Raw genomic sequence first — 17,508 nt, 5'->3', positions numbered from 1 at the left:
AGATTTCTGACACTTAAAATAGTTTCTTGTGGCTTTTAACCACTGATAGACTTATCTTCCATGAAGTTGTCTAAACATTTTTTAAAGCCATCTCACAACTCACTGTGATGAATTCCGTAAGACAGGAACGCAAACTTATGCTTGGATGGAGGAGTTAAGGAAAGGCTCAGGTGGGCAGCAGAATACTTTAGAGCACCTCCTGTAACAATTACTTAGCATAACAACATTTTAACAGTGCACCAGTCAAAGGTAAGATCGCTCGTGTTAATTAAAATGCCTGAACTGGAGAAAGCCTTGCCTTAACGGAAAATGTAACGGAACAAGCAAGGCATTAAAGTGATTTAAGTAGAACTTCTCGTGGAGCACAGCAGCAGGACTGCCAGACTTTTGCAGGGTCTATGAATTATAATATATATTTGGTAGGCTATGAGAGGGGGAAAGGGAAAGGATGGTAACAGCTGATGCTGGATTGACATCAGTTCTAAAGCTGTTGAGAAGAAGCTCTATGGTGTGTTTTATAATCAGATGAAAGAGACACTGAAAGATTTGAATGCTGCCTGGGTCATGACTCTGAGAGGATATCAGATGAGATTCGCTACTGTTAAAGTGCTTTAAAAATGATATTGCCAATGTTCCAAAGGGGGTCTTAGCTGTCTGTCATGGACATTTCTTTATGGCTGCCTAATTTAAAGCCATCGCTTCTCTTGTGGCATCGCACATTATAATTAATAGTGTGCATCTGTCAGCCCATGATGTGCACTGTCACAGTGTGAAGTGGGCACATGCTTCAGTTTCACAGTATGCAGCCAGTCATGTTTCTCTTGTGGAGGAATAAAGGTGTAGAGCTGCATCTCACAGGACAGGTCACCCTCCTCATCTGTAGCTCTGACTTCACTGCCCCTGGAAAGAATCTGTGCCCTTCACAACTGGAGATAAAGCCAAATGCTGTGAATTTCCAGTCTTTATGGGAGTTGTTTACCTCTTTATCCTGGACCTTTGACATCTGAGACATATATTTTTAGGACACACCTTATTTTTTGTCATTCTTTGTCATTTTTAATGTTGTCTTCTGAAGTGCGGTAACACACCCTGAGACTTTAAGGTGAAGGGTGGGTAATAAGTTATTATAATAATCATATTACCAAAGGAATGCAGTTATGGGTACTTCATTCCATAAACCAAGGTCATGCAGATGCCAATCCCTACCTTCAAGAGGTATAAGTATAATCTGTCAAAAAAATTACAAGCTGCCAAAGCAATGTTAATAGTAAAGATTATTATCAATTTTATCTAAAGGTAGGTGGTAATAAGACGACAGGTAATTCATCCATGAAAATTCATCATAGAGTCAACGGGCTAGAAGGGACCCTGAGGATCATCTAGTCCAACCCCCTGCAATGTAAGAATATGCAGCTGTCCCTTACAAGCAGTGCTTTTTTTCTTTAAAAATGTTTAGGGGTACGCGTACCCCTGCGTTCCCCCTCCCCCAGAAAAAAGCACTGCTTACGAGGATTGAACCTGCAGCCTTGAGGTTATCAGCAACATGCCCTAACCAACTGAGCTATCCACAGTAAAAGTCACAGAAGTCAGAATAGCATGGAACTGACACACCACTGGCTTAGGGACCTTAACAACTTTACTTAGCACCTTGTCCATTCAGGGATTTTAACAATTTTGTGATCATTAAGTGTTTGAAAACCTACCTTTCTTTAAAAAAAGAAGAAGCCAGGCCTAGCAAGCAGCTATTAAGGAATGGAAGAATATGCCTAGCGATCTGCTTGGTTTAGTGAAGCAGAAAATAACTTGATTTTCACAGCTAGATTAAGAGTACAGCCCTGAAGGCAGAAGTGAATACAGAAGCAACAAAGGAACCATAGAAAAAAGACCAATTATTTGATGCCGAGTGCTATTGCTCAAATTTCTTTCTGCAAAGTACAATGTATGCTATTTATCTTATGAGTATGATTCACATGACACTTGTTGCAGTCAGGTATGCTAATGGCCCTTTCTGCTTACAAGACTTTGAGATACTGTCTCTGAATTGGATCTATAGCTAGAACAAAAAGGCAGACAATCAATATGTATTTATTTTTAGAGACATCGTTGAATCTCACAGCTTTGTATTTTATCACTTGAGAAAGGCTATCTTAACTGATTTTGAAAGAAAGAGTTTTTTTTTAAAAAAATAGAAAGCCAATTGCTTCCTTAGGAACTATGTAATAGTTATTTATTTATGGTGTATTTATTTGTTTTATTGTTATTTCATCCTTCCTTCGGGACAGTATACTTGGCTCTTCCCCTTTATCCTGACAACCACCCTGTGACTTGGGCTAACCTGAGAGAAAGTGCTTCACCCAGTTCCATGGATGAGTGATGACGTGCTCATGTTTCACTGATTCTAGTCTGGCAAATGATGAGGGTGTGGGGAGAAGCAGCAGCAAGGTGTTTGAGGACAAAACTGTGTATGCTGCGCACTAAGCCCCTGCAGTCCCTAAGCCAACCTGCTGCCCTCAGGTACAGCACTGGAGTACAGTTCACCTGCCAGGTCAGTTGGCTTCGGTATGTGGAAGTTGGGAACGTCATTTTGTCCTCCACCTCAGGAAGCAAAACATCTTGTGCCAGCCCAGTTGACCATTGTGTGAATCACAGGAACCAACTCCTAGGGGCTGTGTGGGCTTCAGCCCCTCCTAAAATATTTGAGGGGGCCGCGGGCCCCACAATTGATGGGCATTGCCACTCAAATTTTGTGTGTGCACTGCGCCATATGATTGATTATGTGGGGTGGAGCTTACCTGAGCACCCCCCCTCCCTATATTTTATTCAAGTTGGCCCCCTGGTGTAAATCAAATGGAAAATCATTCTTAAGTTACAGCCAATGCAATGGTATGTGTGTATGAATGCTCAAATGTAAGTACCCCGGAGCTCAATGGTGCTCTTTCGTCTAGCTAAGCAGGATGAGACTGCATAGTGTTTAGAGCAAGAGATGAAGATGCAATAATAGGAATGTGGATGGAACATGCTGGAGCTATAATGAGGTCAAAGGTGGTCATGTCCCAAAGTTAAATGTTTTTGCGATCGTAAGAAAAACATTGAGTTTGATCCAACTTTGATATAACAAAGACTTTGATTTGTTTCTTTAAGGGCTGCAAAATAGGTTGCAGGTTGAAACTTCCTGAAGTTTCAGAGATGGTTGAGAAAACTGGGTTTTAATGTACAGTGGTACCTTGGTTCTCATATTTAATCCATTCTGGAAGTCTGTTCCAAAACCAAAGCGTTCCAAAACCAAGGCACGCTTTCCCATAGAAAGTAATGCAAAATGGATTAATCTTTCCCGGACTTTAAAAAAAACAACCCCTAAAACAGCAATTTAACATGAATTTTACTATCTAACGAGACCATTGAACCATAAAATGAAAGCAATAAACAATGTACTGCAGTCACACAATCAATCAATCAGTAGGTGAATTGGGTTCCACACCGTCACAAAAACGCAAAATAGCAAAAACAGACAGACCTCAGCGTAACACTCAAAACAGAAGTGTGGCACTCAAATAGGAAACGTAACATTCAAAACGGATGTGAAACATGCAAAACAGAAGTGTGGCACTCAAAACAGAGCACGTTCGGCTTCCGAAAAAAGTTCGCATACCAGAACACTTACTTCTGGGTTTGCAGTGTTTGGGTTCCAAGTTGTTTGAGTATCAAGGAGTTTGAGAACCAAGGTACCACTGTATTAGGTTGCTGGTAGGAATGGTTTAAATGTGTGCATTTTACCAGAAGTGTTGAGAAATAAGACAGACCCAAAAAAGAAAATAACAGAACACCTCTAGTCATCACATACAGCTCCCAAGTTAAAACAGTACAACGCATCATCAGAGATCTACAACCTCTCCTGGACAATGACAGTTCTCTTTCTCAAGCTCTGGGAGGAAGACCTTTCATTGCCTACAGACAGCCACCCAATCTTAAACAACTCCTAACCCACAATAATACTACAACCAGACTTAACACGGACACTGGCACCAGAGCCTGCAATAAACCCAGATGCCAACTTTGCTGCCACATACACCCGGACAACACCATTACTGGCCCCAACAACATCACACATACCATCTCGGGACTATTTAATTGCTCATCGTCTAACATTGTGTATGCCATCAAATGCCAACAGTGTCCTTCAGCTCTCTATATTGGACAAACAGGCCAAACCTTACGCCAAAGAATAAACGGACATAAATCTGACATCAAGAATCACAAAACAGAGAAACCAGTAGGAGAACACTTCAATCTCCCAGGACATTCTATACAAGATCTCAAAGTAGCTGTTTTACTACAAAGGAATTTCAGAAATAGACTGGAAAGAGAAGCTGCTGAATTGCAACTCATTACCAAACTTAAAACCATGGAGAGACCTGGTCTGAACAGAGACATTGGATTCTTATCTCATTATACATGACTAAGCCATTTCTCACCTGCTCACCCCTTGCCTTTTCCTGTAAGACCTATTACAGTCGTTAAGAGTCATCAACAGGCTCATCTCAGCTATCTGCCAATCTCCAATTCCCACCACCCTTCTGAGTAATACCCCTCCCCACCTTCTCACTATATAGAAGGATCTGGCAACTTCTGTTTCAGTGTATCTGAAGAAGTGTGCATGCACACGAAAGCTTATACCAAGAACTAACTTAGTTGGTCTTTAAGGTGCTACTGGAAGGAATTTTTTTATGTTGAGAAATATGTGAACTATGAATGATGGAGAGTACTGATGATTGATTATGGATAAGGTGCCAGGTGAAAACATTTCTATATAACCAGGTCTTTGGATAATTAAACATCCTATGTATGACCTTTTAAATGTGTTTGTGGTAGAGTGGTTATTTTGTATTTTGTGTTCTCATTTTCTATTTTTATGTTGTGAACCGCCCTGTGATCTTCGGATGAATTATGGTATACAAATTTAATCAATAAGTTGGCTCTCTTTTCTCTCTCTTTTCCTTCTGGGTGGTTTTGTTGTGTATGTAAAGCTCTGTGTTCACTTACAATACATAAAATTGAATAAAACCTCAAATAAAATCCCACAGTAACCACACCTGACCAACTTATTTAGGCTTCATAAACACTTTGGGAAAACACTACTGTGATTTTTAGAACAAAGTTGTCCCCCATTCCTCAAAACAGTGGCAATTCTTTTGCTCCACAGCCTGCAGCAAATCGATGTATTTTCAGTGAAGACTCCCTGCATCTCCCTTGCAGTCTCCTAAATCAGCTCCTTGGGTTTAAAAGGAAAATAAAAACCTTTTTTCTGGGGTAGGCTGCATGCTACACAAGTCCTAAAAGAGCACATTCCTCTCAAAAATGAAGGCAGTAAATAAGGCCTATTCCCCCTTACAATCTTAAAAAGACCCTGCAAGATTACTCTTCTGAATCTAAAATAAGGCAGTCGATATGTGGGCAGAGGAAGAGGGTCCTGCTCTGGAAGACCTCCAGTGAATCCAGAAGTTTTATTTTCTGCATCAGGAAGCTCATAATTTATACTGAAGAGGCAGGAGACCTTTCAAAAGTGGTATCAACACTCTTGAAGCTTCCCCCCCTCGGGGCTCTCATTTCTCTTGCTCTCTCATTTTGCCTCCTTGTTTTTTTTGAAAAGTTGCTTCCACAACAAGGCCCTTTATCATGGCTGAGGGGCTGCTTTTCCATGGTCAGCTGGAAGTGGAATTAAAACAACAGTGTGTCTACACACACCACTTTGAATTGAACTGAAAAGCATTTCAGAACTGTTTAACATATTATAATCTGAGTGGTGAACAAAAATTCAATGTAAAAACAATAAAATGGTATTGTAAAAACCGATTTAAAAAAGAGGAATTCAGGAATAACAGGGTCTAGACTTACAGACCTGGAAAAGCCTGGGCAATAAGATAAAAACTTACAAAATGTCTGCAACAGCAGATGGGTGACTTTTAAATATACAGGCGTATCCCCACTTGCATATGATCAGGGCACATGCTCCCAATGACACGAAAACAGTGCCAAAAGGGGGCAGGGCAGGGCCAGAATGGGTGTAGAATGGGGCAGAGCAGGGGCGGAACAGGGGGGTTCCCACTTGCACGCATCCTGGAATGGAACCCCCACGTAAGTGGGGATTCCCCTGTTTATAATTTTATCCTATCCTTCGTCATAGAAGTCAAAGGCGTGCAGGGCAATAAACAACAAAAACTAATTTTGGTCTATCTCCTGGCATACTGCAAAGCCTCAAGGCAGATTACAACAGTTAAATACAAGCCATGGATAAAAATAACAATTAAAAAACCATAAAAGCAGAAATAATAATAATAATAATAATATACCCATAAACCAGTAAAACCTCACACAAACAAAGACAGTTAAAAGTATCATTGTTGTATAAACTTTTGTTAAATGCTACTTTTATCTCAGGCCAAAATCATTGGTCCTAGTGGGAACACAATTGGGGAGTTCAGATAGGAGAAAAGGCTTGGGAAAAGGTTCACTATAGATCTCTTTCAGCTCAAATCAGGGAATTCTCTCTGCACCGTGAAATTAAGGGAAGTGTGAATATCAAAGAGTGGCTGTATTTTGGTTCACATATTATTTTGGAAAATGTGGACTCAGTAGGTTTTAAATGCAAACTGAAATGAATTTCTCTGCCATCCCTTATTATAGATAATGGGGATGGATAATTTTTTGGTCTCTCTTTTCACTTCTTTGCTTGCTGTACGATCCGTCAGCCTTTGTGCTGCTTAGAGGAAATAGAGAATAATATTCAGTCACTGGGAAAACACAGCAGCTCTTTTGCTTCCTGTTGTAAAACAGCAAAGGTTGTCTTGTCTCTATTTGAACATGAATAGAAGAAGAAGAAGAAGAAGAGTTTGGATTTGATATCCCGCCTTTCACTCCCCTTCAGGAGTCTCAAAGCGGCTAACATTCTCCTTTCCCTTCCTCCCCCACAACAAACACTCTGTGAGGTGAGTGGGGCTGAGAGACTTCACAGAAGTGTGACTGGCCCAAGGTCACCCAGCAGTTGCATGTGGAGGAGCGGAGACACGAACCCGGTTCCCCAGATTACGTGACTACCGCTCTTAACCACTACACCACCACAAATAGCCTTGCTAATCCCCATTTATCAAGGAAGACTGAAGGGCAATCAGTGAACAAGCTTTGAGATAGCCTTTCCATACTGTATTTTTTTTGTCTATATTGCAAGTGGTATAATTACAAAAATTGGTGTGGGCACACACACACACACACACACACACACACACATTTGCATTATTGTCACAGTTAGGAAATATTTCAAGCCATCAGAAAAGACACTTGCAGCTCTTTACTGGGGAGATTATTGCAATTCTTAGTTTTAGTTTCAATTTAGGTCCACTTTTCAGAGATTCCCCATCACTGCCTTCAGATCACCTGCTGCTACGGAGCCATGTAGCTGCTATAGAATAAACAACAGCAACAAAAATCTAAATAACTTTCAGCAACTACAATATAGCTATCCATTCTGACCTGGAAGGTCACTTACTGATTCATTCGCTTTTAAAATAAAAATCGATTTTCACTTTCCATGATAAAACAATCCCAAAACAGGGTACACTACCAATAAAACTCAATGAAATCATAGTCGGCCAACGTATAAACTATGACAAACTGATGTCGGTACATACACAACCAAACAACTATTTACAAAGTGCAACAACACAGATTCAACCGGAAGCCTGAGTGAGTAAGTAGCAGTTTGCACAGCACCCTACACTTGGAAGACTTGCCGCCAACTGGAGAGAGAGATTTGTCCACAAACAGGGTGCATGTATCAAGAACGTTTCTTGAGTTGCCACATATCAAATTCCTGGGAAATGTGGCATTGCCATCAATAAGGCAACTCTGTTAGACCTTAAAATCCCAACTGGTATCTAAGAGAGAAGGTGTTTAATTCTGGGTCCGTCCCGTTTACTTTAGAGGAACTATTATTGAGCAACCAGGATAAGTCTGTCAAGAGCCGCTTGCCAGGATGGCTGTGTATACCCTTGAGGCACAGAGTCAGTATTGCTAGGAATACCAGTTGCTGGGGACCACAAGTAAGAGAGTGTTGTTGTGCCCATGTCCTACTTGTTTACTTCCCAGAGGGCATCTGATCCCACAGGATATGGGACTTGATTGTCCTTTTGTTTGATCCAGCAGCATGGGCATAGTCAAGGGGGGTCAGGGAGGGGCAGCTGCCCTCCACCTAATCAATAAAAATGCATAACTAACTGAGGTTCTGCCTCCTCCCAACCAAAATCCTGGCTAGGCCCGTGCCCAGCAGCCCTGTTTTGTCCCTGTGTTGTGTGGTCTTGGCTAAAGGATTCCAGTTCAAACGGACCTAAGTGTGTCTTGCCTCCTTTGTCTCTTGCCTGGTTCTCATCATGCAGTGAAATATGTCTTGTTGTGGGTTGCATTCCTGAATACAACATTTAAAACAATTACATCTACAATTATTAAAGTAATTCAAATGAATAGCTACTTTGTAATGTAATTATTTGCTACAAATGAACATAAATGATTTCAATATATTAAACATTTGTTCGAGCAGCTGTTGAAATCTGTCTTCATTATAAGTGCCTGTGGGCTAGGCAAACCCCTGGCAGATGCCTATTTATCAACACACCCTACTTTATAATTCTGAGTTTTAATTTCTTTCACCGGTGCCAATTCTTTGTTTTCTTCCCTCAGCCCTATACTAGGTACTAGAGGCGGTCATGTTGATTCAGAAGTCTACTGCATTCTTTAAAGAGCTGTACATATGATGTAACTACGCTGGGATGACTGTATTCATTTGAATGGAGCCATTGCAGAGTGCATGGCTTATATAGCCTCTAAATGCAACAACTTACCTGTGGGCCGAAATAAGAACAAGCTGCAGAAAATGTAGATGTATGCTTAGTTTTTAAGAATATTTTAATTGAGAAATATGGTGGTTTATTTGACAATTTGGCAGCTCAAGGGGAATCAGAAATGGGGCAGGGATTAGTTGGAACATGGAAGCAGAAACACAAGACTGTTGAAAGGAGCAGCAGGGAGTGGAAAATATAGACATTATTCCCATGAGTTAATGGTCCATAACCCTTCCGGAGTTTAGATTTTCATACTTTTTGACAGTAACAGATTTTGCCACACCAGGGGTGCAGAACCTGTGTCCCTCCTCTAAATTTGGACTCTAAATGCCATCAGCCCCAGCCAACATGGCCATTGGTTAGACATGATGGGAACTGTAGTCCAGCAACTTCTGAAGGAACACAGATTTCCCATCCCTTTGCTACAAGTCCACTTACCTTATTTGGTGGGTGGCATTGTGGCTGGGCCCTGGGCCCCATGGTGGTCCAGCTAGGGGATGGAGACTTGCGCCCTCCTCGCTACCGCTTGCCCATGCCAGTGGCACTGGGCAGGGCCCCACTAACCAATCAGCGCTGGCAGGGGGTGTGACCACAGGGAATTTAAACCACGGCGCAGCGGGGAGACTGTCCTCTTGGGCCGTATGCTGGATCTCCCACCTACCAGCCATCTTTTTCTGCTTTGCTGCAATACGGCCTTGCTATGGACAAATGTTGGTCACCATATTTTGGGATGGGGCGGAAATTCTTCCACTTGGCAACTGGCTCCAGCCATTTGGTTTTTGCCTACCTCGTAACAATCGCCACAACTTTGAGAGATAGTCTGGCTTTACCAGAGGCCTAAGCCAAACTGCTTGCATCTGTAACCAATAAAGTATTTGAACCCATAAACCAAAATTTGCTTTTTAGTGTGTTTTATTTATCCACTGGGGAACTGCGGGTCATGGGGCCTTGGCACGCAAGAACAGATTCAACACTGACAAGCATTAACTAGGGCTGTGGAGATTCCTAGAACCATTTCCTTTACAGAATAATTTTGTGCAGAGGAGGAAAAGTTCTTCTGGCAGAAACCCTGTTGTGTTAAGTAGCATTTTAATAGGTAAATAATGGTTATTATGGTACAGGAATGAAAAGAAGGGATCTCTAAAGACTTTGGCTTGGGGGAGAAGAGATACAGGGACTATTAAATGTCTCTGTATAATCTAAGTAACAACTCATTTAAATATTATGTCTTAGCTGCGTGCTGCTTCTTTTATGTTGTTTAACTTTACACCCTCTATATTCATGCAGATGTAAATTTGGCATCTGGATGGAGCTAAGGAAACATAAAAGTATCAAACCACATCTAATTCCCATCCGTCCAGGTTTATGCTATAAATAAATTATGCCGCAGACCTCTAAGGGAGAGAGGATGAACAGCCTGCATCAATGCATAAAGAAGTAACTTGTAAGAATTGAGTGCAAAGTGTAAATATTAGCTTCTTTTCTAAATGCAAAAATGTCTAAAGGATGTCCAGAAATTCATCAACTTTGAGGGCAGGCCACTTGCACATATATTTATCAGCATTTAGATATTTGTGGAAATGCTGGTTCAGCCAAAAACCTCACAACTTCTTTCAAGTCATCAGACTTAGTATATCTGAGCGTTTCCACGGAAGGAGGAACTAAAGTCGATAGCAAAGGTTGGAGCAATGATTCCCGGGCAAGAGCACATTCCTTTTCGTAACCCAACTATCTGTGTCCAAATTAATTAGAAGGTGTTGCAATGGGTAGGCTAATAGTTTTGGATTCTTCTCCTTGGAGCCTAGTTAGGTTGTCACCTGTCAGAGAATGGTAGCAATTCAAGTGGACTGAAAGGGCAATTCACCTTTCTTTATGGAATTACATGGAATTTACTGGGAAAGCAAAGCACTAAGTACATTTGATTGTGTGACTCCCCAGGAGTGGCTCGCTGCAACAGGTTGGTTTCCCCTGAGCTGCAAAGTGATTTTGAGGATTACCTGGTGTTGTAGCAGAGGCAACACTGTCTGTGCTTGAAGGAGCTGTGTGTATGTTTAGCCTGGAAAAAGAGGAGACAGAGGAGATGTGATAGCCATCTTCAAATATCTAAAGGGCTGTCACATGGAAGATGGCTTCAAATTGGAAGAAAAGATTTCAACTAAACATCAGGAATAACTTTCTGACAGTAAGAGCTATTTGACAGTGGAATGGTCTCCTGGGTCCTGGTTGCTTCAGCTGTGGATTATCTTGGCTCAGATTGGATCTTCTTTATGGCTTCCCACAGGCATCTGAATGGCCACTGTGAGAACAGAATGATGGACTAAATGGGTCATTGGCTTGACCCAGCAGGCCCTTCTTATGTTCTGAACTAGCTAAGTCTCATTCTGATCTAGGGTGGGTGGTCCTGGGATACAAAGAGGTGTAGAATTTCACCAACAGTGAGGCTTTAATTGTTAGTTATTGTTGCATTCTAGAGGTTATTTTGTTACAGCATTTGGGAACGGTACAATGTGCCTTTGCAATATTAATGTTTTAATGGATTGTTTTATAGGATACTTTAATCTGTATTTTAACAATGCAGTTCAATTGGTTTTATGATTTGCAAACCACTTAGAAGAACATTAAGTGGTAGATAAATAAATAATACGGATATGGATAAAAATCTGAATAAATAAATACATAGATTGTATATTACTACTAGGGCTGTACACCAGATCTAGCCAAATCTCAGAACCTGAACTGAATTGGGCCAATTTGCTTAGATTGGGTTGAGGCAGCCTTGGATCACTTCAGGTTGGATTGGGTCAACCCAGGGCTGTCAAAGAGGGTTAAATCCTGATTAAACACATGGTCAGAGGAGAAGAATAAGGGTTTTAAACCCTGATTAAACATATGATTGGGAGCGAGAAAGGGAGAGGCACATGCCATGACCGTACAAGGCTCTAAATAAATTTTGGACTCTCCCCAGACCATCCAGGTTGGATTGGAGCCACTACAAATCACCATATTTACTCCTGAATTGGATTACATAGATCTTATAAGAAGCTGCTGGCTGTGAATGCCCTCTCCCAATAAAGCATTTAGTCCAAGGATGGGGAATCTCAGGCCTAGGGATGGAATGGGGAATCTCAGGCCTGTCTACCTTGCCCTTGGGGCTCTCCACATACCACACCCCTACCTCCCCACCACCTGCTTCACACCCTTAGTGTTTTTGCCTTGCTATACAGTGTCTGTGGACTCTCTGATAATGCCTCTTGCTTGTCTGGATGGGAGAAGAGTGTGAGAGTTGTTAGGAGACCCCTATTCCCCTCATGGAGCAGCCATTTCCAGAGTGGCCTGACAACCAATCCCTCTTCCCAGGGAACTCTGGAAAAGTAGCTCTGTGAGGGGAATAAGGATCTCCTAACAACGGGATGCAGGTGCCACTAGGAAAGTGGGTGGCGCTGTGGTCTAAACCACAAAGCCTAGGACTTGCCGATCAGAAGGTCGGCGGTTCAAATCCCCGCGACGGGGTGAGCTCCCATTGCTCAGTCCCTGCTCCTGCCAACCTAGCAGTTCGATAGCATGTCAAAGTGCAAGTAGATAAATAGGTACCTCTCCGGCGAGAAGGTAAATGGCGTTTCCGAGCACTGCTCTGTTTTGCCAGAAGCAGCTTAGTCATGCTGGCCACATGACCCAGAAGCTGTACACCAGCTCCCTCGGCCAATAAAGCGAGATGAGCGCCGCAACCCCAGAGTCGGTCACAACTGGACCAAATGGTCAGGGGTACCTTTACCTTTTAACAACTCTCAGCACCCTCAGCAAATTACAGTCCCCAGGATTCTTTGGGGAAAGTGGTATGATACTACTTTAAATGTATAGTGCAGATGTAGCCTTACCCATGCTCTTCCCCCACCCACCCACCTCCCACTTCACTGTGTTTGTTTGCTATGGAAGTCTCCTCCATTGAGCATGCTGTCACAGCTCTGATTTTAAGTGCTGGTAAAAGGTCACTGAAATAAGTCCACCCATAACCAAGCGAGCTAAAGGATATAGCCATTAAAACCAATCATCAAATCACTCCTAGTCCACCCCTGACCCAGCAAGGGGAGCTACTGATTTATAGTCGTTTCTGAAATGCTGTGTTATTTTGTGATAGGTGTATATATCATGTTTTTGCTAGTTGTTCCTCCGATGTCAGCAATCCACTTGCAAATCTCACTTTCCAAAGGTTTATTACCTGCTCATAAAAATATTCTTTATGTCACAATGAAATTTGGCAGCCGTGCTAGTGAATTGTATAATTTCTTTTTCAGAATAAACAATTATACAGCCAAACATTCAGATGAAGCTGATTTCTAACACAGACCAATTTTTTTTATCCATTAAATTCAAAGGCAAACTCTTTAGTGTATGGAAGCGTATGTGCAGTTATCAAACGGTAGCATTCAAAAAAGGATGCCATTGTTCAAGCTGTTTGTTTTTGCTTTATGAGAAAGGATGGTAGTGGTTGTCAAATCATTTTTATAGTATAATAGCAATGTCTAGCCTCAGTTGTGTTTAAGTGTTGACTGAAGGTTGGCAGGTACAAATTTTCAGAAACTACTAAAATGGCATCTTCTGCCTAATTATTAAAACCTAAAGCAGAGGAGGGCAAGCTTTTTCTGTTGAGAGCTATTTTCCCTCAAGGATTAATGGGGGGCCTGTATACCAATGATAGGGGACGCGGGTGGCTTAAACCACAGACCCTAGGGCTTGCTGATTAGAAGGTCAGCGGTTCGAATCCCCGTGACGGGGTGAGCTCCCATTGCTCGGTCCCTGCTCCTGCCAACCTAGCAGTTCGAAAGCACGTCAAAGTGCAAGTAGATAAATAGGTACCGCTCCGGCGGGAAGGTAAACGGCGTTTCCATGCGCTGCTCTGGTTTGCCAGAAGCGGCTTAGTCATGCTGGCCACATGACCCGGAAGCTGTACGCCGGCTCCCTTGGCCAATAAAGCGAGATGAGCGCCGCAACCCCAGGGTCAGTCACGACTGGACCTAATGGTCAGGGGTCCCTTTACCTTTATACCAGTGATGGGTGGCAATGGAACCAAAAGCAAGGGGGACCAGAGGTGGGTGGGTGGGGTCACCTCTATTTCACTCTTTTTGCCATTCCCCTCTCTTTCCTACCCCTTCTTCTCCCCCGTTCCCCCTTTTGCTGTCCCACATGAAGCTCAGCCCTTGTGACCTAAGATATAGGAGCTATATTGCTGAAAGACTGACCATTCCTGTAGAACAGCAGCTGCTCCTTTGTGTTCCTCAGGATTCAGAGAGACTCAAAAGAGTGATAATGACGCTGGAAGATATAGCAGAGAACTCCCATAGTAAGGGGATCCCAACAGAATCTGCATGTAGCTGACTGTAAACCATGTTTGCCACACAAGCATTCATTTAATCATGGTGTCAAATCTAGAAATGATGGGAAGGCTTGGAAAGGGAATTTCACCAGTCTGAGCCCCCTCTGAATCAGTCCTAGATCCCTCAGAAGTTTGGCTAATAGGTGCTCAATTCTCTGCTACCACTCCTCCCAGCCACTAGTTCTGCCTGCATCTTTCCAAATTCAAACCTTATTGAGGGAAGAAGCTTTGCAAGTAGCCTAACTTTCAGGCTTAAGGACTATGAGGAATGGAGCTCCAAAGGTTTCCTCAAGCGTGAGCAGCAGTATCCACTATACTGCTTCCAGTGCCAACTGGCTATGGCTATGCTTGCTTGTGATGGCATGCAGTAAGGCCTAGGGTTGCTGAGAGACTTCCTTGACAGCAGTCCCCTTCAATAATGTGGTGTACCTGTTAAGAGTGCCAGACTGGAGACCAGCGTTCAAATCCCCACTGGGTAACATCCAACTAATCACTGTCTCTCAGCCTAATCAACATCATAGGGGAGAACCATTATTTGTGTGCCACTTTGGTCTCCTTGGAGGGAAGGTGTGATCTAAATGTAATTATTAAATTAATAATAATAATAAACAAGGCAAGCTGGAAAAGGCGAGGCAGCAGTGGAGACGGCTGACTTGGTGTGGATTGGTGGCAAGGAGGTGATGTGGCTCTAGCTTCAGATAAAAATACATAATAAAAAGACCCAAAATATGAAAACAATACCATAATGAACTCTAGGAACATCAGGAAAACTCTAAGAATGCCTCCCAGAGAGAAAGAGAATAAATACCACTTTCATTAAACATAATCTATTATAGCTGTGATTATGCTTTCTCATGTGACTAATCCTTGATTATCATAAACAGATGTTAAAGCAACATAGATAATCCAAGTTTGCTGTTGAGTCCATTAAGACTCAGTGTGAAAATCCAAAATGTCTAACATATCTCTAATGTTCGACTTGGATCTTGCCCTTTACACAGAGGCATGTGTGCCTGTTCTACAGATAAGTAAATAAATAAGCACCTCAGCAGTAGGTTTACATTCTGCAAAATGTGAAGTCTTCGGATGTTCCAAAGCATCGGTATGAATTTTACTCTTATGTACACCAGTAAAAGTTGCTAAAGCTCTTCTGGCTTGTCCTACATACCTTGTGCCCTTGCCGCTTAACATAACAAATGCACTGTTATGATGTCAGCCTGTGCCAAAGTCTGCACTGATTGACTCAATCCACATCTTCAACTCACCAGTTTGGATGTTCCTAAAGTTGAGATTGAATCAAAATCCTAAAGGAATTCAATTCTTAACCTGGCAGAATCTCTCCTTTCATTTTTTTACTATTACCCCACTTCAGGAAACAGGCCACCTTTCGTGACAATTATTTTACTAACCTATGTCTCCCAGGAGCCTGCCTTGTCTAGACTTTCCTATTTTCCACAGCTCTGTAAGTGAAGACTAGTCCATTAAAAGCATTCAATTTACAACTGTAACACTCAAATTTGGCATTTTGGTGACATATTGGACAAGTCATCTAGGATGACAAATTAATTTCACTTTAAAATCCAAGCAGAAAGGTCCTGAATTAGTGCTTCTATGCATTACTTTATCCAGCACCATTGACTTGTGAATCTATATGCATGGAGTTATAATATACAATATATAGTAATAGATTTTAATTGCATTGGGCCGTGGTGAAAATTGGATTGCTGGCAGATCATCACTGCTGACCTTGTGTAGCTGTGCAGGAGAATGCTAATGCAAGGCCTGCTCATTCAGCAAATCAACAACATGGAGGTTGTATCAAATATCATGAAGCCAGATCAAAATCACATTCTGTGTCCGAATGGCCTTTGTGAGGAACAAAGCCATGTAAATGAAAGCAAGTTCTTAGTTTCATCTTTTTCCTGGTCATGCAGGGCTTTTTAGCACATTATGCATTATTCCCCTGTTGTTGTGGTTGCATTTTCGAAACCAGCTCTCCCCTCGCCCCACTACCATAGGAGAAAGTTGCCAACAGGAAGTTAAGAGAGCAAGAATATAGTCTCTTTCCCCTACCCTGGGACAAGAGGAATGGCCTGTAAAATATGAACACATCCTCTGGGTTCAACAGGGCACTGAATTCCAGCTGCTGGGGATAAAGCAGTAAGGAAGGGCAAGGACACTGCTTTCGTTCAGACCACAAAACAACTCAGGCTGTAAACCTATGAACACTGACCCCGCTGGGCGCAATGGGACTTGCATGCATAAGATCAAGGCAGTGAATATAATTGTGGACTAGTGACTACCCAATTTAAGAATAATGTCTTCAAACTCAAAATCCCCTGGAAGCTGGCATTACCTATAGTGGAATTCTTTGCACAATTGAACGCTCACAAGTTGTACATCTTTTGGCCACACTCACATGTTACCACCGGGCACCTCTCAGGAACTATGTGCTCCACCCACCTCTGCGTGGCATGGTTTTGCTATGGTTAAAGTGGCAATTTATTGCTACAGTTTTCTTGACGTCGAGACACATAGTGGAAATATAGATTTAATTGAAGTGCTCTGTTTCCCTGGCACAACACAACACAACACATGCACACACAGTCTTTTAGCAGTAAGGAAAGTAAAGGGGAAATGCATTGAAGAGTGTAGAACAAACAAACAAATGATGGGATGTATAAAAACCTCCACAAGTAAATCTGGTTGATTGCTCATTGTTGTATAATCTCCTCCTGCAAATAAATCACAATGAATCCTCAAGACCAGACATAGTCTAAACTCCTCAACCAATAAAAAGGTCTGGAGGAACCCCCATAGTCACCTCTCACATTCATACTGCTTTTAACACTAATTCAAGAGATCATTAGTAGATAGGTAGCCGTGTTGGTCTGCCATAGTCAAAATAAAAAAATTCCTTCCAGTAGCACCTTAAAGACCAACTAAGTTAGTTCTTGGTATGAGCTTTCGTGTGCATGCACACTTCTTCAGAAGTGTGCATGCACACGAAAGCTCATACCAAGAACTAACTTAGTTGGTCTTTAAGGTGCTACTCAAGAGATCATTGTGATGGGTCTATCATCTGATAGTATGAGCAGCATTGAGGAATTTACTTAGTCTTTTCTATAGAACATCCTTGAGGTGATTCCCCCTCCCACAGAGTATGGCAAAATATCACTTTAAAAAACAGGCAACGCAGCCATCACAGGGACAAAAATACCCCTACTACTACATGTGCTGCATCTTCAT

General features: G+C 42.1%; 1 long non-coding RNA gene across 1 annotated transcript; it reads right to left on the bottom strand.

Annotated features, from left to right (window-relative positions):
* Positions 1 to 5,160: 5,160 nt before the first annotated feature.
* LOC308584337 lies at positions 5,161 to 15,378 on the bottom strand. Its single transcript, XR_014006777.1, has 4 exons — positions 15,304 to 15,378; positions 14,126 to 14,198; positions 10,886 to 10,944; positions 5,161 to 5,269 (listed from the first exon to the last, which is right to left on the bottom strand). It is a non-coding gene; the product is annotated as an uncharacterized lncRNA (long non-coding RNA).
* Between the last annotated feature and the right edge of the window lie 2,130 nt (positions 15,379 to 17,508).

This window comes from Podarcis bocagei, assembly GCF_964188305.1.
Source record: "Podarcis bocagei genome assembly, chromosome: 1".
Taxonomy (NCBI): Eukaryota; Metazoa; Chordata; class Lepidosauria; order Squamata; family Lacertidae; genus Podarcis; species Podarcis bocagei.
This window is presented reverse-complemented; position numbering and strand designations above follow the sequence as displayed.